A 15,969-nucleotide genomic window follows, 5' to 3' on the forward strand; every position below is an offset into this window, starting at 1 on the left:
AATTAATTTCTGAAATGTAAAATATATTCCTATAACTTAAGATGCCCATATAGTATTATCAAAGTCGAATGCCTGATTAATTTTGGAGTTGATATTTAAAGTTCCCATTTAATTTGTATTGGAAGTATTGTTAGACTATGAGTACGAAGATAACATTGCGGCCGGATATATTGTGTGAATCTTGCTATGGAAAAGTCTTGTCAATAAGCTTAGAGGAATTATATTTCTTGTAGGATTATGAGTACTGAAAGTAATCCAATACATGGAGGATTGAACTTGGTACTGTGACTGCAAGTCAGTCCAACTTTAATGTGTATTGCTTGTTTGAGTTCCAAAAGGATTCTAATAGGAGAATGTTTGGAATAGTTCTACATAAAACCTTAGCCACTAGTCTGCAAAGGTCTGCTCGTTTTAGTTCCAATTATATACCTATTGTTTGGAGAGTACTTCGATTGATATAAAAACATAAAACTAGACAAATTTTTATTCCCATTTAGTCCCATTCTGATGAATCTGGTTGAAACCATGGCTAAAAACCAAGCTCCAATACATTCTCTTCAAAGATAACTTCTCAACCAATACAAAGATGTAACGACCGTCCCCAAAAACTATGGTTTTTATAATTTTAAAATGTGAAATTTCGAAAATGCTCTTCAAGGCAAATGCATTGACTTTTGTTGATCGCCTTGTCGAGTCACGTAAGATCCATTTTCTTAGCATATCCTCGTAGTACTCATCGCTACGAACGCGTAGGCGCAAACAGAACGTGGTTTGAAGAAGTTATGGGCGAGTAAAAATGGGGACAAAATAGTCATTTAAATATTTTCTGGAATTCTCCAGATTTTTGGAGCAAAATCTAGGAAAGCCACGTGTGTGGCCCAGATTAAAGGGAAGAAAAGATGGGCGGTGGGGATGAAATATAAAGGAGAGAAATGAAGGGCGGGATGCCCAATCAGGAATAAGGGAGAGAGGGAAAGGACCAATGAGAAGAGAGAGTAAGGACAGAAAGGAGAGAAGAGAGAGATGGAAGGGATCGGCCGAATCACCCTTGACCCGTTTTGACCCATGACCCAAACTAGTCCTTGGCGACGGTCTGACGATTTTTCTGCCTTTTTTTCCGGTGATCTAAGGCTCGCCATCACCTGCACATGACTCCACGACCCTTCTTCTTCAAGTTCCACCCCAAAACCGATGGTGTTTGGAATGCCCCATCACCCATTATCTTCTCGCCAATACGATTCTAAACACTCAAGCCACATGAGTGCCATATGGGTGAGTGTTTAAACGAAGGACCACCGCTGTCACCGTCAACAAGCATTAAATGGGGAAGAAAACGAGGATGGATGAGCCCTTGATTTCCATTCTTTATACATATCCAACCCTTCCATAAGACCCCCATGGAAGTTTTCCGAATAATGGAAAATTACAGAATGAGTTGCAAGAAGAAGGAAAACATTTTTGGAGATTTACGGCAGGCAATGCTATTTTCTAGGATTGAATCATTTCTCAAAAAAAGACACAAAAAATAATAAGAGTTAAGCAAGGAAGACACATGCGTCACAGCGGAAAATGAGAAGGTTTTGAAGAAAACTATGACTTGGTAAGGCTATTTAAAGGAAGATCACTAGAAGATCTCACCGTTGAAAGTGAAAGGTTGTGCATCTCGAGATTGACATACACGAAGATTGAAGTTAATTAATAAAACGCATGGAAAAGGCAATCACGTAAAATGAAGGTGTTCGTCATCATGGGAGTTGATATTTTTTCGTGATTCTAAAGATTAGGCTATGAAAATTGAAGCGACTCGACTATGCAGCTTTAATAATGAGCCGGACCTGATTGCAAAGTGAAGACTACCCAGCTTTAATAATGAGCCAGACCAGGTTGCCTCTCAGATGAATAGTTAAAGGCAACTGTGGGACCATGATTTTCCAGGGCCGTATTAAGATTGATCCGAATATTGTTGCCTAAGAAGTCTAGTCATGGACTTACCAGCTCTGGGGAGCTATATCAGATGGAGCAGGGTGCCACCATCACTCTACTTCGAGGTAATAGGCAGAGTCCTAGCTACTCTGCTAGATGGCCATGCTTGTTCACACCTCCCGGGCCTATGGTTTACTTACGGTTATTTCACTGTTTTGCAAGTTGCTCAAGATTACACATATTTGTGCTCAACCACCGCTCGTGGAGGTGCATAGAATTGGTTCCAACAACCTTTATCAATCTAATTCTACCTTGAATCATGAATAAAGAAAAGTTATTTGTCTTAAATATCTATTCTTTCTTTTACTTGTGATGCAGGAAAGTACCTTACTCATTCCAAACAGGGCATTAACTTTGAAAAACTTTGCACAAATGCAATCTAAAAAAGTCCAAAGCAACATTGTCAAAGGAGTTTTCCTTAGCCTAGTCCGTCTTGAATGGTTAATAGCTTGGGAGACTCGAACCGTAACAAGCGCGGTAACGATTGGCGGGCTACAAGAATGAGCACATGGTGCATTGACCCATAAGTCTAATGCACCATTTGGCGTCTGGAAAGTTTATTCAACCAACAAGGTTGTGGGTTATAACATTCAAACTCGGGCTCTATGCCATTCGAGGGGATAGTCGAAAGGGCGGTTAGGAAAGCATCCAAAGGTGGCTCTGAACTTCGACCCCAAGTACGACTACTTCCATGCCAAACCAGCAATTAAGTCGAGTATGTTCTGTAACACCGTGTGCTATCAGGTTTGAATGGGGCATCTAGACTAGCAATCCCCAAAAGGAATTTTATTCCAACAGAGCTCCGATACACGGAAGTGCTTTGGGTAAGTTAATCTAAGTAGTCTGATCGGAAGCGCTTAGGTTTAACGCATAAGGTCCGACAAAAGGATTTAAAAAAGTGTTTTTTGACCCACATACGAACAATGATGAGACCCACAATTGCCACGCCATCACTTAATGGTCAAATTGACAGTTTAGCTACTGAATACATGAAATTATCTATTCTAAAGTTGAGGAGGGATTTGACTATAGCTTAGCTACAGTCAAATTTTTGTCCCTTGATTTTGCCTTATTTACTTCTATGGCTGGGTTAGGGTTTAGGCTCCCCTCTTTTTTCATAGACTTTGTTGGTTTTCGGTAAAAGCCCGACCCTCAGTCAGGGCCGTAGTCATTTAATTACAGATCTACCCATCAAAGCTTAAAATCCGACGGTGGAGATAGTGTACTTGGAAGGGCAATTTTTTCCTCTACGTTTTGAGCGAATTGTGGTGTAGGTTTGCCTTCGTTGTCATTCAATGAAGGTTTCGTGGATAGAGGCTTTGAGATAGGAAGGGAGATAGACATTTTTGGGATAGAATCCTCGTTCTAAGCCAGGAGAATCCTAGAGGATATCTAGTGGGTAGATACTGTATCATCTTCTGAGTTATGATTACTTGCTGCGCATGCCTATCTCTAGATTGTGGGGACTCCAAGACTTATAGGATTTGCTTGTGTCCATACCTAGATCAAATTGTGTGTCTTGTGGAACAAGTATGGTCATCCAATGGAGTCAATAGGACTTTGCCTGTTGTCCCGGAGTAGAATGATGGTGGCACTTTGCTCCGTTTGATACAGCTTTACGCGAAGCTGGTAAGTGCATGACCGGACTTCTGAGGTAACAGTATTTGGATCAGCCTTATTCTGGCCTTGTAAAATCATGGTCCCACAAGAGAAAATTATTCCAACGGATCTCCGTTAAGTAAGCTCTACAACACCAAGTGATTACTAGATTTGAAGAGGGCATCCAGACTAGGTAATCCCCAAGTGGAATTTATTCCAATAGAGCTCTGATACGCGGAAATACTTTGGTCAAGTCAACTTAGGTAGTTCAATCAGAAATGCTCAAATCAGATGCATAGAGCTCAACAGAAGGATTAAAAAAATGTTTCTTATCCACATGCTAACGATCATGCTCCCAAAGTGTACACCTGAAAAATAAGCATGTAACAGTGCCACGCCCTATTGATAATGCAATGTTATAGTATTAAAGACCAACACTATAACACTATATTACCAATAAAATGTAAGGCTACTTGAGAGGAATACAGTAAAATATTTATTTTTATGCAATACGGAAGCGAAAATCATTTTGGTAAATCAAAGAATAAAAGGGCAATGGGATTTGAATAACATTTTTACATCAAAGACAAAGTTCACAACTTACAACAAAACCGAAACTTTAAGGTAATCAATATACTAAACCAACTCTTTAGTACGATTAGGAAAATACAAAGCGTTGAGTTTGGCTACAAACGATCCCTTCAAGACGGTAATGAAATAAGAAATATGTACTGACAAAAACCTGTGAAAAGAGTCAATAAACGACTGAGAAGTTGACAAGTAACAAACAATGTTTGCCCTGACTTTAGTCCAGATCGTCTATTTGTGGGTCCATTGTAATAAAGTAGGGGTGAGCATCACAAACTTTCGTCGCTCCCCCTTAGGTAAACCACCCTAGCTAGGTTTGAAAATAGTATATGACGCAATATACACTATAGGGAAATGATGCACAACAAAAGCTTTGTTTAGTCTTGAAAATAGATTATACGCTCACACAATTTCCTTTTAAAAAGAATACAGGGATCCCAATAAATCGCTACATGCCTGATGACCAGTCTAATGACCAACTACTCTCTTACCTAGACCAATTCCGAATGAATATACTTATGGTAAGGTGTAGCTAGAGTGTCCTTTAATGCTCTACCCTTAGATATGCTACTACCTTTCCTAGAAAGGTAGCAGTACGAATCCCTTCATAGAAACCCCTCTGGAGGTTTAGGGGATTGTAACCCAAGGTGGTCACTATACCCCCTTCACTCCTAAGTCATCAATTTAATTTGTAGCATAAAAACAGCATGCATAGCATGATTTAAAACAAAATCATTTTTCCTCATGGTTCTATCACAACAAAATATGCAGCTTTCACAGGTGTTTGTATATTTACATATACATACATTCACAAAATTCCATAACTAGGGTAAGTGAGGATCCTCCTACCTAGTCTCCAAGCCAAGCAAGCAATATTCCTCACCAACACCTCGATTAATGCTAATGTCGCGTGTAATTGGAGTCCCTAGTCAAACAATTAAAATAGGTCACTATATATATTATCTATATACTAAAACCCAAACCAAACGTTTTTGTTCACTAACAGTAAAGTGACAAAATGTCCTCTAATTTTTTTGTTGGCTGCACTTTGTTTCAGCTTTTCCATAGTAAAATGGCGCTTATGCCCTTCCTCTCTAGGTGTCTGTCATCGATGCATCTTATGGCTTCTTTGAATTCATTTTACTATTTTCTCTCGAATTGTCTTTCCATTATTTTTGGTTCATTTGCCGTCCTTTTGTTCTCTCTCACTCTTCTTTGTCGGTCTCAGTCGGCTTTTAAACTTGATCGTTTTACAGTGAGTTATTTGAATCTTGCATCTGGGAGCATTTTTTTTTTCTTCCAAAATGTTAAAAATTGAAAAAAAATAATTGGGTGAAATTTTATTAGATTATGTTATGGGTTGTGATCAAGCAGTGAATTGGGAATTTGGCAATTTTGATTTAATGAGAGAGGTGGGGAGTTTTATTGGGTGAAATTTTTAATTAAATTATGTAATAGGTTTCAGAGTTTTGTAGCATACTTATCCAAGCATGCAACTTTTTTTTATAGACTTGGAAGGAGATCGGGTTGGAGGATGGATATCCCAAAGTAATACGATCAAGTTGGAGGGTCTTTGAAATTTACTGGAGGGATGTTCAAGTTTTGCAGATATGACATTAGGGTGAGAGAAAAACAAGAGAGAAGGGATGGAAGAGAGATTTAGGATTAGGGGTAGAAAAACAGAGGCAGGAAAGAAGAATATGAGAGAGGGACGGGTTGAGCTCATTTGGGCTAATTTTTTTTTTCAAATTGATATGGGGTTTTGTTTGGGATTGGGGCTTTCATTGGTGTCAAGAGGCTTAGTGCCAGAAAGTATATGTTTTTTGCTAATTTTTATCCCGTTCTTGGGATTTTGTGTTCTAGGGTTTCTGATTTTTATCATTTATCATTTTTTTTGTCGGTTAGTTTGTTTTGCAGGTTGTATTTGCACTGGGACGAGAACATCTTGGATAGCTTATGCAATTATAAAACACTTGAGGTGAGACTTACATAATGAAATAGTGGATTGGGAAGTATATTTATGTATCTATTTTTCCATATTTTGTTTGGATAGGATCTGTGACATGCCACACACATACTTTAGGTAAGTTTGATATTGGCCATGTCTTTTAGCTTTGTCAGTGCATCTGATTTATTTTTTTTGATTGGTGGTTTCAAGTTAGGGATGAATTTTGTGAGTGGTAGAGCCTAATTTTTAGTATTGAAATGATTATATCATAAGAATAAAACTTGTTTATGACTTTGATAAATAAAAGATTAATACATTAGATTAAAGCAAAAAATTTAAGTCAAGACTTAAAATTAGATCTTGTTCTAGATTGTATAGGTTTTTTTTTTTTTAATATCAACTGGCCAGAAAAAAAAAAAAAGGAATATGATTTTTATATGGTAAAAACATAAGGCTTATTATTGTAAAATAAAAATTAAAAAAAAATGTGGGCTTGGTTTTAGATGGTAAAATAGAAGGGAAATTATAACAACAAAAAGAAGCTGGCAAGTCTCGACCTCAAGACGTTTTGAAGTGGCAAAAACCTCCCTAACCAGCTAGCCACATGGTCATTTCTGTAGAATCATGCAGATAATATATATAGTGAAATTCCAAGATAGGCCTAGGCCTTTCCCCGCCCTCTACGTGGCTCCACCACTGACTCTTTGGGTACATTTTTGACAGTGGTTGTTTATCTATTTTTTCCTGTTATCAGTGTTTACCAGCTGTTTGAGAAGAGGAATTAATTTGGCCTTTTTTTTTTCTAGATTATTTATATGTTTTGAATCTTTTTTGGTATGTTATGTGCATAAGAATGTGAAATAAACCATCTAAGCTAATCAATTTAAATATAGCATATAGAACCCTTTGAAGTCAAGTTGTATTTTTTTTTTTATTTGTTTCCCTTTTTTGTTTCTGTTTATTGTTGATATTGAGATTGATTACTTATTTGTTTTCCCGATTAGAGATTTTAATCTTCCGCACACTATATTACAGAGAATAAAATTCCTTGCTGTTAACCCAGTATCTCAGATTCTATGAAGATAGAGAGAAAGAGAAAGAGAAGAGGATTGTAGAGAGAATTCAGAGGGAAAATATGATTGTATTAATATCTTTTCTTAATCAGGAAGCTATTACAAGATGGAGTATTTATATCCATAGCAAAACGACTCTTCTAACAAATATAACAGACAAGCTAATCTGTTTACATGTGGCATCATCTCAGCCTTACATTCTTATACTTCTAACATCCCCCCGCAATCTCATGCTTGGACATGCCAAGCATTAGATTGTTACAATGAATCTTAAACAAAGGAGCACTCAATCCTTTTGTGAGAATATCCGCAAATTGTTCTTGAGAAGACACAAATTGAACAATCAATTTGTTCTTGGCAACCCTCTCCCAAACAAAGTGAACATCTATCTCAATATGCTTGGTGCGCTGATGGTGTACTGGATTGAAGGATAATGCAATTGCTGAAAGATTATCACAAAACAACACAGGAGAAGAATGGACAGAAACCTTCAAGAAAGCCAGAAGTTGTTGTATCCAGTCTAACTCAGCAGCCGTGGAAGATAGTGCCTAATATTCAGCTTCAGTAGATGATCGAGAAACAGTTTGTTGTTTCTTAGATGACCAAGAGATGGGATTGGTACCTAAGAAGACAACTAAACCAGTTGTAGACCTCCTTTCATTAGGATCTCCTGCCCAGTTAGCATCACTAAAAGATTTTAGATTCAAATCACCCTTGGAATATGTGAGCCCCAGATGCATAGTCCCTTTTAAGTACCTTAAGATCCTCTTCACTGCTGTAAAATGAGAATTCATTGGTGCTTGCATAAATTGGCACACCTGATGAACAGAAAAGGCAATATCGGGCCTAGTAAATGTAAGGTACTGAAGAGCCCCTACTATACTCCTGTACATGGTTGGATTGTTATAGGGCTGACCATCATCCTTCAATAGCCGATTATAAGGGAGACATGGAGTATCACAAGTTTTAGAATCAATCATTTCTGTTTTATGCAGCAGATCCCGTATGTATTTAGTCTGTGATAAGAACAGACCATTGCTACGCCTAGTAATCTGAATACCTAAGAAAAAATGGAGAGTTCCCAAATCCTTTATATCAAACTCAGTTGTGAGAGAGTGAATGACCTGTGTAATTGCTGCAGAACTGCTCCCTGTGATGATTATATCATCAACACACAACAATAAAATCACAACAGATTCACCAGCAGGCTTGACAAAAAGAGAAGAATCAGAATATGTATGTTGAAACCCCAGAGAAGGTAGAAATGCAGTAAACCTTTCATTCCAAGCCTGAGGGGCTTGTTTCAACCCATAGAGGGACTTGTGGAACTTACAGACTAACTCAGGGTGTATAGCATCTACAAACCCGGGAGGTTGAGCCATATATACCTCTTCTTGAAGAACGCCATGCAAAAAAACGTTTTTGACATCAAGTTGTGGAAGGGGCCAATCAAATTGAGCTGCTAATGCCAAAACTAACCTGACAGTAGTTGGCTTTACTACAGGACTGAAGGTTTCTCCATAGTCTAAACCAGGTTCTTGGCTAAACCCTTTTGCGACTAACCGAGCTTTATGTCGAGCTATAGATCCATCAGAGTGCTTTTTGACCTTGAATACCCATTTGCAGCCCACTAAGTTCTTTTGAGGTGGTAAAGGAACCAAACTCCATGTCCCTTGTTTATACAATGCATCTAGTTCTTCTGTCATAGCATTGAACCAAACTGGAACCTTGAGTGCAGATTTGTAAGTAGAAGGTTCCACCAAAGAAAGATCAACAGGTGGAGACTCATCAAATATGGTCAAGAGTGCCTTCTTTTTAACAATTCCACTTTTACTCCTTGTTTGCATAGGATGTAAATTGAGTGGAGGTATTGGTAATACAACTTGTAGACTATCAGGACTAAAATCAATTGCCACAGGGATCTTAGGATAGGAATTTGCAGCTGCAGTAATGGACTGAGAAATAGGATTTGAGGTTACTGGTTGTGAGGGTACTAATGAAGGGGGAGTGGAAACAGAATGATGTAATGGTGTAACAACAGGACTATGAGATGATAAACTTGGTGACACAGGTATAGAAGATGTATGTGATGATGAATGAGATGGGAATGTAACTAATTCATTAAGACTATTAGTGATAGGTAATGGATGTGTAAAAGGTGCTGCTGTAGAAGACTGTGTAGATATCTTATGTAAAGAATTAACTGCTGTCAATAAGGCTGAATAAGGAAACTCTGTCTCATCAAAGATCACATGTCTAGAAATGTAGAATCTTTGACTTAACACCTCATAACATATATACCCTTTATATTTAGAAGCATACCCAAGAAAAACACATTTGGTTGTTTTTGGTTGCAATTTGGTATTGTTGTAAGGCTTAAGAAGAGGATAACAGGTACACCCGAAAACCCTTAAGTGTGAAATGACAGGTAAATCCCCAAACAAAAGCTCAAAAGGTGACTTATTCTGCAAAGTTGCAAAGGGCATCCTATTGATGAGATAGTTAGCAGTTTGACAACCAAATGACCAAAAATGGGATGGCAATTGAGCATTTTGGAGAAGTGTAATTGTGGTTTCTACCAAGTTTCTATGTTTCCTTTCTGCTAAACCGTTTTGCTCAGGGGTATAAGGATAAGAAATTTGATGGGAAATGCCTTTTTCTTTAAGAAACCTTTGAAATCTGTGACTAAGGTATTCCCCACCCCCATCACTTTGTAGCAATTGAAGTGAAACTGAGAATTGATTCAACACAAATGAATAAAAACCAACAAATGTGTCAAACAAATCTGATTTATTGATGAGAGGAAACAGCCAACAAAACCGAGTACATTCATCAATGAATGTTACATAATATCGAAAACCATCAGCAGAAATACATGGTGCTGGGCCCCAAATGTCACTATGAACAACTTCAAAAGGTTTAACAGCCTTATTGACACTACAATGAAATGGCAGTTTGCTAAACTTGCCTTCTAAGCAACTTTGACACAACACAGGTAATGAAGATTTTGTACAAGGTATTTTAGCTTTACTGAGCATTAAAGACACAATGGGGTTTGAGGGATGACCTAGTCTACTATGCCAAATAGTAGATGTGACAAGCTGACCAAGGAAGGTTGTGGGTTGCAAAATTGATTTCTGAGATGCAGGATGATGATTGGCAAGTGAAGGTATTGGATATAGCCCATTACTGCAAATTCCTTTTAACAGTATCCTCCCTGTAGCCTTGTCCTGTATCCAAAAATTATATGCATCAAATATGAGCCAACAGTTGTTGTCAAGGCAGATTCTATGCACAGATAACAAGTTTTGAGACAATTTAGGCACATATAGTATAGAATTCAGCTTAATGGGATGGATATGAGGTTTGAGAATTGTACTACCAATATGAGATACTTTCAGACCTTCACCATTAGCAATGTGCACTGTTTCAGAAGTAGGATAAGGAGTGGCCAAGGTCAAATTGTTGAAGTCAGCAGTCATATGGTTGGTGGCATCGGAGTCCGCAATCCAAACTTGAGGTGAAGCAGCCGGAGTGGAGGACATTCCAGGTGTTGACTGTGAGGGTTGAGAAAACACAGTGTTCATTGCTTGCATAGAGTATTGTGGAGGAGAGGAATTAGGGAACATGCCAAACTGTGGTTGTGATAGGCGAGGATCTTTATCCTTGTGAAAACAATACTGAGCCGTGTGATTCTGTCGGCCACAAATGTAGCACTTAGGCTTGGATCGGAATTGATTAGGACAGGAAGGTGCAGTGTGTCCTTCTTGATAGCACAGTTGACAAGTATTATAAGGATCAGGATAACTACCATAAGCTTGCTGAGGTGCATGACCAAGAAGACCTGGACTTGGAGTTGGAAGCACTCGAGTTTGAGTGTTATATGACTGCCTTGGCATGTTGAATCTGTTGCCTTGATTAAACTTGCCCTTGCCTTTGTATTTATTGTTGTATTGCCGAAAACCATAGTTTGATTGCCCAGAATTAGAGGAATGACCAGAAGAATGATCACTAGAACCCCTGTCAATAGTAGAAGAATTGGTAGCCAACATTGCAGACAGCATCTGAGCATTAGTACTTGCATCAACAATTCCTTCCTCAGCAAGCAATTGAGATCGAAACTCTTTCAACGAGATGACCTTTTCTCTTCCACGAATGACACACCAAAATGTGTTATATTCAGGAAGTAATCCATTTAAAGCCAAAATCACAATATCTTCATCTTCAAAGAACACTCCTGCAGCAGAGAGATAATCTCGAGCCTCTTTAATTCTCTGCGAATACTGAGAAATTGTATTGGATCCTTTTTTAATGTTTTGTAAGTCAGACTTCATCTGAAAGATACTAGTTCTTGAAACTGTCGAAAAATTGTCTTTGAGACGAGTCCAAATGTCCTGAGAACTAGTACTCCCTATAGCGCAAGAAACAGCTACAGGGGATAGTGTAGCCGTTATCAACTGCATAAGTGCACGATCATGCATTTTCCACACTTTATATTCATCAGTTTCAACATTAGCAGATGAATCACCAGAACTGACTTCAGATGCAACAGAAGAAGAAGATACAAAACGAGGAGGACATGAGGACGAACCATCAACAAACCCCATAATTCCATATCCCTCCAGCATTAATTCCATTTGAAAATGCCAATTAAGGTAATTAGAGTCATCCAATTTGACATTCACAGAAGTGGACACAGAGGAAATCAACCTAGTAATCGGAGATTGCAGAATCTGAAGTTGCGAAGCAGTAACCATGGTTGTATACAAAAAAACTGAGTGAGATAATACCTTTCTGTGGCTCAGACAAAAAAGCAAACACCTGGTGTGCAGTTGAAAAACACCCAGAAAACAAGAATCATGACTTGATTTAGAAACCCTAGAATCTTGAACACCAAGAGAAATCACCAAGAGAAGAGACGATGCAGCTCCAGAGTAGCAGACGAAGACTTGTAGAATGCGGAAGCAACAAAGGATCGGATCTTTATGCGTGAGGTTTGTTATTTGTGGCATCATCTCAGCCTTACATTCTTATACTTCTAACACTTGCTGCCTATGAGGTTTGTTATTTGTTTATTTTTTGTTCCTCTTCTTTAGTTAAGGCTTCTTTTTTGTTTGACTTAACTTTGATTTTTGAAAAGGTCCCTGCTACTGCGAATGAAGATTTTTCAAGCGGAAAGAGGCGCCTACCACAATTGCTTCACCAAGTCCTCTCATCATAAAATTAGTTATCATTATTGCCCTTAAACCATAATCTCTATGTCCTCCCGCTTTAAAATCCATCTGAAAAGAGTATAATGGGTATTGTTTGTGTCTGCAGGTTGTACTCGGAGAAGTCTGTGAAGGGGCAATAAATGGATTCGAAATTGAACCAAGCTGCCGAAGGAATCAAGGGACACGGAACTTCAGAAAATCAGAAGTATAAATTTGCATCCCTGACATTTTTTTATTTAATTAATTACAACTGGGATTTGAGAAATTCTTAGTTATGGATGTATGAATAGTGCCTATGTCGAGTCTCTGAGCATCTCGATTTTTTTTTTATCAAATTGTGTATTTGTAAAATAGTGAAAAAGCAATTATATTCTAAAAACTAGAGACGGACATAACTATTTTCTTTTCTTCTCTTTTATGCTCACACACTAGCATATCAAGTTGATTTAAGTATGGGTGGATTTGAATTAACTACATAATAATTGAGTTATGTTTTAGGGTAAAGTACAAAAAACTACCTTAATTATTGGTGTCACGACACTTTCATACCTCATCTTTTAAAATTGACAATGTCATACATCATCTTACGAATTTGTGTCAATGTTATACCTTCCATTAGCTTGGCCGTTTATTTCTCAGTTAAATGCTGACGTGGCTTGATCTGGGACCCATTTTTATTAAAAAATTATTAAAAACAAAAAAAATCATTTAATATTATTTAAATATTAAAATAATAAAGAAAAGTTATTTTAAAAAAAAAAAACCAACTTCGTCCCTTCCCCCCCCCCCTCTCTCCTTTCTCCCCATCTTCATCTTCTTCCCCTTTCTGCAACTGCAACCCCGAAAAACAGAAGAGAAAAAAAAAAAAAAACCAATTTGTTTTCCCTGCTCCCACCCCCTCTTCTCCCCACACCCACGCACCCAACCTCTCCACCTTCGCACCCCACCCTCTGCACCCAACCTCGCACCCACTACCTACAACCCCCAAAAAAAAAAACAACCCAGAAAAAAACCCATTCTCCTGGGCGAGGAGAAAATGGGTGGGAGGGTTGGTGCGAGGGGGGGTGGACGAACTGGGTATATTTTTTATTTTTTATTTTCTTCTCTCTTCTTTTGCTTCCCTCTTCTTCTTCTTCTTCTGCGGGTTGGGAGGGGGGTGGCCGTTGTTTTTTTTTTTTTTTCCTTCTCTCTTCTTCTGCTTCCCTTTTCTTCTTCTTCTTCTGCAGGGGGGACGAACTGGGTTTCCCGTTGTCGTTTTTTTGTTTTTGTTTCCTTCTTCTTCCTCCTCCTTTCTAGGTTGCAGGGGGTTGGGTTTGTGGTGGGGGGGAGGGGGGATGAACTGGGTTTGGTTTGGTTTGGGTTTTTTTTTTTTTTTTTTTCTCTTCTTCTTCTTCTTCCTCTTCTTTCTCCTTCTTCTTTTCTGGGTTGCAGGAAGATGATGGGGAAGAGAGAGAGGGGAGATGCACGAAAGGAGAGGTTTGTTTTTTATTTTTTTACGTACTTTTTTATTATTATTTTAATATTTAAATAATATTAAATGATTATTTTTGTTTTTAATAATTTTTTTATTAATTTTTTAATAAAAATGGGTCCCTGATCAAGCCACGTCAGCATTTAACTGAGAAATAAACAGCCAAGCTAACGGAAGCTATAACATTGACACAAATTTGTAAGATGAGGTATGACATTGTCAATTTTAAAAGATGAGGTATGAAAGTGTCGTAACACCAATAGTTGTGGTAGTTTTTTGTACTTTACTCTATGTTTTAAATGACTGTGAGGTATCTTCAAGCATACCAAATGATAACCCTAATTCTTATAAGTTCGTCAAGAGTATGAAGGAGAAAGGCATTCGTGTGTTAGGGATTGGGCACAGGTATTGAGAGTTTTGAAAATTATGCAACAATATAATCTTGGGGTTTGAATTTATGCATTTTAGTAATGTTATACTTTCTATACTCTTTTGAATGCCTTGCAACGAAACTCACGAATGAGTTATAAAACGATGAAGGAAATAGCAGAAGAAAGATTATTGCGTGAAGCCTATCATGCTAGACCCTTTAGATATAAAGCAAATGAGGTACGCTAAATATACTTATTTTTTAGGTACGTTTTGTTACGCAACCTTTGTTATGTGCTATGTGAAGGTGCAAGAATAATTCTGTGTGCTCATTATGAGCTTCAAATGAAAAAATGCCGATGCTGATGGCTATTGAGAACGTAACAAGAGTCAAAGCATTTGTGAATATTGAAGAGGTCCGTCGTCTTCCCCAATACTCGCATTTTGAAAGTACGAATTTTTATTGATTGGAGTTATGTTATGTTATCAGTTTGGTGCTGTAATTTTATTTGCTACACACACACACACACACACATCTCAACATCCAACTCTGGTTTTTGTTTGCAGAAAGAGTGGGTCAAAGTGGATAGCTGTGATAACCTCACAATAAGTATGTATTTCTTCTTTTCTATAATCAATTCTATAACTGTTTTTTCTTATTCATATTTGCATTCTACACGTTATCCTTGTGGCTGACTTATCAAGTCACTAAGCAACAAGTGGAAGTGCTGTTTTTTATTTTAGTCAAAGCAAACAAACTAATGGTCTAAGAGATTTGCCTAAATGGATTGTAAAACAGTAGAAAATGCAGAAAAGTTTGAAATAAATTGAGATCCAATATTGTGAGTTAATTATATGTGCCATGCATAAAACAAATGGAGTTCTTCTTAATGATTCAAAGAAGAACCATTGCATGAAATTATGATATTCTGAACAATGAATGTACGTTTTCAAGTAAACAAGAAGATAAAACATATTCAAAGGAATTTTTGACCTATTGTGGATGGTGAGAATCCAATTTTGTTTCCCAATACTTATCTTTACGGTAATTTTAATATTTTATATTTTGAAAACGAGGTGACTTCTATATTTTTGGCGTCAATGAAACAAATAATTAATGGTTATCCGAATTGTACATTTAACGTCAATGTTTTTTGTCTGCTAATTTTGAAATTACGCTTGCAGTTAACTGAATTGGTAAAGAAAGGGTTTGTTAGAGCAAGGGATGTAAGCAAGGTCCTATGTCAAGTTCTGAGTAAACACTGCAGCAGGGCAAGATACATTTTGTCTGCAATTGATCGTTCTATAAAAAATATGAGTATCAAAATTAGATAATTTCTACTCCTTCCAAGCCTCCATTTATATGATGACATGATATCAATAATAGATGCTAACAGTTTTATGAGAGAGTTGATATTTTTAGTTATATTTTATATGGAATCGCAACTGAAAGACTGGAAAATGATTGAAATGATAACTTTTTTATTTTTTTATTTCTCTTAATTTTTTTTTCTCCTGGAGGTTGTTTGGATTCATATTTATATTTTTTATGAAAAATGTCTAGAAATCATAAAGATGGTCCTGAAGAATGAAAAGCAATGACTTCCAAAATGTTATTCTAATGTTTTTTCAATGAGAAGTTATTTTCTTTTAGCAGACTTTTTGTCTTGAATAGGAAGCATTTGTTTTTTGATTTGTTAGTTGATCAGTTCATGCATTTTTATG

Source organism: the organism of the source record quoted next, unplaced genomic scaffold, assembly GCF_019419815.1.
Source record: "Pyrus x bretschneideri cultivar Hongxiangsu unplaced genomic scaffold, Pyrus_bretschneideri_v1 Contig17, whole genome shotgun sequence".
NCBI classification, from domain to species: Eukaryota; Viridiplantae; Streptophyta; class Magnoliopsida; order Rosales; family Rosaceae; genus Pyrus; species Pyrus x bretschneideri.